Below are 5,555 nucleotides of genomic sequence, written 5' to 3'. Positions count from 1 at the left end.
ATCAGACTATATACACTATGTACGAGGTAAAATTCTGACCCATTGTCTGCAGCAGCCTGTCACAAACCACAATTTCTATAATATTTGGTCCAGAATTATCATTTGATTAAAATGTGATGGCTTCCCTAATATTTTTTTTGCCCAGTATGCTCACCCTAGGAACAAGCAGACAAAGCAAAATATTATCCTTTAACTAATCCCATACAGTATTCTACTTTTACTCAGCTTCCAGCTCTTCCATGTCCACAGTCTCAACATATTACCCTTTCCATTTCCCAAGCACAAATCTGTCTTCTCTTATTAGCCTGTGAGGCTCTGTCAAATATACATGATGGAGACTGACTCTTTTGCTAACCTAAGTTCTGCTGAAATATTATATGCTTAATTGTGCGTTAGTAGTGTGGTAGTGCACAATTGTTTTTCCAGCACTCAAGAGACTGAGGTGTCAGTTCATATGAATTCAAGGATAGCCTGGATTGCACTGTAATTTCAAGGTCAGCCTCAGGTATATGTAACCCACATCTCCAAATGTTTTCAAAATCTGTGATTGTAAGAGACAGAGGAATATGGAATTTGCTGTGACACATTGTCTTCTAGAAACTTCAGAATCTGACCCCATAAGTTTTACTAACATGATAGCCTAAATATGGTCTAAAGAATAGCAATAACAAAAGAGATTCTAAAGTGAATTGTAGGGTAAATTCAGGAGGCCTAACCTTAGACAAAGAACTACAAGAAACTATGAAGTGCTGAGAGTAGAGGGAGAAATACCAAATAATCCAACACTAAATGATCAGCCCTGAAAACATATACAAAAAAAAAATCATATAGTCTGAGAAGGGGGTATAAGGAAGGTTTGGAGGGAAGAAATGGCAGGGGGAATGATGTAATTATATTATAGTCACAGAAAATAAAGAAAACTGTGGCTTTTTTCTTATGTAGATTGATGGACTATCACAATTCCCTCTGTCTCAGGTCACATTTTCTTGCCACTATAGTATTTACTTCCAATTCTGCATACAGTAGAGTTATCCCAACATGCTTCAAACCTTTTATAGCCAATGCACTACCCACCAAATTCCCACTGTGAACTCTTCTTGGTTTTTACATCATTAGTATTTACATTTTAAACCAGATTGTAGATGAGCATTCTATTTCCATTCACAACATTTGCTCTCTTAAGTGAAGCTTAAGGTTTTGTTTTCTGTACTTGGGAAAAGAAGCAAAGTGGTGAATTTCTGTAAAGTTGTTTCTGCTTACATTCATGCCAAATTAACTACAAGGGATGAAAAATTTAAAAACTAGATTCCAGAAGAATAATATCAAACAGGAAGACATATCTCACTGACAAATGATTTGGTCATCTAAGGAATCAAGATCCACAGCTAAACACTTCAGACTACAGTTGTAGGTTACCTTATGTTTTCCAACCTGTAGAAACAAGCCTAGAGTATCACTGTATCATAAATACAAAGAAATTTTATCTTATGCTTAGTTTTCATGCCACACACATATTGTAAATGTTAACAAAAATAAACAAAATACATTATCAGAAAGAATTAAGCTAAACACTGAACATGTGGTTCTTCTGCTGAAACAGTCTACTTCTTCCATATGTGATGTGTTATCATCTCCTTCCACAGGTGGTATTTCTTCAGCTATAGCAGCACTGGTATAACCTATCTGCAGTAGGATCATCCTGCTCAATTCCTAAACCAAGCTTGATCATACTATAGATCAGGTTGCATGTGTTCTGTGGATCCTCCAGACTCAAGCCAGATGACAGGAGTGTACTTTCACACTGCAAGATGACCAAGTTCTTCATAGAGTTGTCATTCTTGTCAACCTTTGCCTTTTGCCTTAAGGTTTCAATAATGCAGTGGTCAGGGCTTATGTCCAGGTGTTTCTTTTCTGCCTTGCAACCCATTGTTCAGTTGCCTCTGAAGGCTTGAGCTTCTGTGATTCCTCTCTTATGTCCATTGTCAAGGTATGTGGGTTAGTGATGATAAAGTGTGCCAGTTAGTTTGACACAACCACTTTTTCAACGATTTTTCTCCAAGATGTCTTTCATGTTATTGCAGAGGTTTTCTTTATGTTTTTTTTTCTCCTCTTTATCTTCTGGAAGTTCCAATCCATTTTTGGTAATTGACACTAAGATCTTTTCCTTAAATTCCTTCAGATGTTGCACACAACACTGACCAATGGGCTCAGTCATAAAGGTCACTTCCAGATCATGCCTTCAGTAATGTTCCACAAAGGCTCAGTTAGGAACTCAATCTTAGGTCTAACCTGTAACAAAATAGATGTGCTTCTGATTTTCCTCCATTCTTGTGCAACAGTCCGTGAGAGAAACAATATTATCTCAGAAGCAGATATATATTCCAACAGCTCCGAAAGTTTTTTTTTTTCCAATTTTAAGAATCTCCATGAATTCTAAACTCTGTATTTTTTGAGAACTGCTCATAAAACCATTTGTGGGGTTTTTTTTATCACCTGCTCCTTTGGTGACTCGTTCTGAACATTTCTTGATGAATTTTTGGTTATTTTCAAAATGTTGCTTTCCTGAAACATTTCAAAGAAAGTATTTAGAGGAAGCTCATTGGAATCTACCTTCCATTCAATAAAATTTGGATACTCATATATTAACTAATCCACAATAGCAAATATTCAATCATGTGTATTGGGAATGAGATTAATATGCATCTATTTCTCAGAGTATAGTTTACTGAAATATTTCAAGCTCTCACATTTGATCTTATCCCAAGTATCTGATGAATTTGAAATGACCTGATCCAGAAAGATCCCTTCATTCAAATAAAAAGTGCTGATTATCAAGAACATTAACTGGGTAATTTTGGTCTGAATGGCCTTCAGTGTTTGGTCTTTGGTCTGGGTTTCCTCAGGCATATTTGCCGAGTGACCAAGAAGGAAGCATGTCACAACACTGAAGCAACTCTCCACTGTGAAATCTTAGAGTAGCCCAAACCACCTTATATCTGTATTTTGCAAGATACCTTTACTAGATCAGCCTAGTTTGGGGGTTTTCTACTCTTTTCCATCTGTTACCCAGATGGTAGTCCTGAAAGTATTGCCTAGTCTGTTCCAAATACCTCTGATCATTTTTCTGTCTTACCCAGAATGTTTCTGTGGCTTTCCATCCTAAATAAGATAAAGTTCAAACACCATGTTGTTGCATGCTAGATACTTAGGTACTACTTAGTACTTTTTCAATTTTATCTCTAATGTCTTGTTTTTAGCAAGACTTGGTTTCTAGGATAAGCCAAGCCTTTCCATATTCATAACACATTCATAGTCTCAGAGCAAACTTGGTTACCTGTTAAGACTGTCTAGTGAAAAGCAAATAAATAAATATTTCTCTAATGTGACACATCCTCCCACCTCAAACAAACAAACAAATAAACAAAGCCAAAAAGCCACTGTCTCACGTTCATGCATTTTTTTTCCATGGCATTACTTCCTTTACGTTGTTGTTTTGTTTGGGGTGTTGAGTGTCAGTAAAATCAAAGCTAGCCTGGATCTTACTGTGGAGCTCATGCTGGCATCAAAGTCATGGCAATTCTGCCTCAGGGTCTCAAGTACTGGAATCATGGACAAGACTCATCACTGCAATTTGCTGCCATCATATTTGCTTGGAATCCCCACCAACTCTAATTGTAATCTCAGTTCTGTTAAGACGAAAATCCTATGCTTCTCTTCCTCTAGAAGGCATGCTTCAAGGACTTGGTGTACCTGCTACCTTTTGGTGAGCCTCATTGGTTCTTATCCTCTTGAAGTGACTAGGCTAAAAAAGGTTAACTATCCTTTCATTAATATCAGTGGAATACACAGATACAAACTACAATAGTAGAGTAAAAACAATTTCATTAAATACACATTGTGAAGTTAGTGGCAAGTCCAGTCTTCAGTGATGATTTTACTTAGCAGTAAATGTTTATCTGCCAGAGGTACCCCAAACTGGTAAGGAAAACTTTATCCATCTAATCTCCACAGAAATTCCATGGAACCCTCTCATTAAACAATACATTTATATTTTCCTCTTAAATAGTATTTCAAACCATAAAAACACAGGTCCTAAAGTACATGGTATTCTGATTTTATAGATTAGGAGACTGAGTTTATTAGACATTCAGAAAGCTTTTGAGAAGGTCATGTTGTCTAGCTCATTAGCAGCACAGCAAAGAACAAAACAAGTTTCAAGTTTCACTCTCCAGTGTGGTTTCCATGACATCTCAATGCCTTACAGCCACCACTAATGACATCCTTTATCAAGTGAATCTCAGACTAGAAGCATAGCTATAGACAAACCATCCAGAAGTTAATACTATTTCTCTGTCAAAGTATGCAGACCACAGTAACTATGCTCCATAGAGAATTCAAACCACAGAAGTATTTAGAGAGTCAGAAGTAAATAGAATCTATCCAAATTATTCTTATACAGGAAAAATGAGGGTCATAAGTGGAAAGGGGTCAGACTTTGCTGAAAGTCTCGTTAAAACTTGAATGACACCTATAGATTATTAGTGAGCTCTAGTAGTTACCAAATGTGAACACCATTCATTAATCCTATTACTCACCCAGCAAAATTAATAAGCATATATTGTCATTGAATTATAGTGTGCTATCAATACATGAATGCCTCATTGGCACAACTTGTTTCTTAATGTATACTCTATCACTCTAAAACATTTCCTTAAGTTAATTCAATATTTGACTTTCCTTAAAGTTTGGGTTTAATAGAAACTTTTTATAAGTTCTAAACTTGACATTATTGCCTAATAGCATCATGACCTTTGGCCAATTAATACATTTTTTTTGCCTCAGTTTGCTCATATTTCAGTGTTAATAACTGCTAATTCTGGAGATCTATTAATAGTATAACATTTACTTAGCATACATTTGGACTTGAGTTTCATCAGAATTATTGCAAAATAGAGAAAAATAATAGTCTGGTCTTGTGTTGGTTTGAATATGCCCTGTGCAGGAATTGGCACTATTTAGGAGGTGTGGCTTTGTTGGAGTATGTGGTGTCAATGTGGGCATGGTCTTTAAGATCCTCTTCCTAGCTGTCTGAGAGCCAGTCTTCCAGCAGCCTTCAGATAAAGATGCAGAACTCTCAGTTCCAGCTGTACCAGGCCTGCCTGGATGTTACCTTGCTTCTGCTTTGATGATTGTGCACTGAACCTCTGAACCTGTAAGCCAGCGCCAATTAAATGTTACTCTTATAAGAGTTGCCTTGGTCCTGGTGGCTGCTCACATCAGTAAAACCCTAATTAAGACAGGTTTCACAAATAGATTGCATTATCCTTTGTATATTAATGGCACAAGGTGCTAACCAGCAGCAGAAATATTGCGAATAAAGAGTGTTATCTATATAGTCATTTTGCATTCATCAAAATTCTGATATTTTGCCGGGCGGTGGCGGCACACACCTTTAATCCCAGCACTTGGGAGGCGAGGCAGGTGAATTTCTGAGTTCGAGGCCAGCCTGATCTACAGAGTGATCAGGGGTACGCAGAGAAACCCTGTCTCAAAAA

General features: G+C 37.0%; 1 pseudogene; it reads right to left on the bottom strand.

Annotated features, from left to right (window-relative positions):
* Positions 1-1,341: 1,341 nt before the first annotated feature.
* Positions 1,342-5,555, bottom strand: part of LOC116088670 — a 54,156-nt pseudogene continuing 49,942 nt past the window's right edge.

Source organism: Mastomys coucha, chromosome X, assembly GCF_008632895.1.
Source record: "Mastomys coucha isolate ucsf_1 chromosome X, UCSF_Mcou_1, whole genome shotgun sequence".
NCBI lineage: Eukaryota > Metazoa > Chordata > Mammalia > Rodentia > Muridae > Mastomys > Mastomys coucha.
This window is presented reverse-complemented; position numbering and strand designations above follow the sequence as displayed.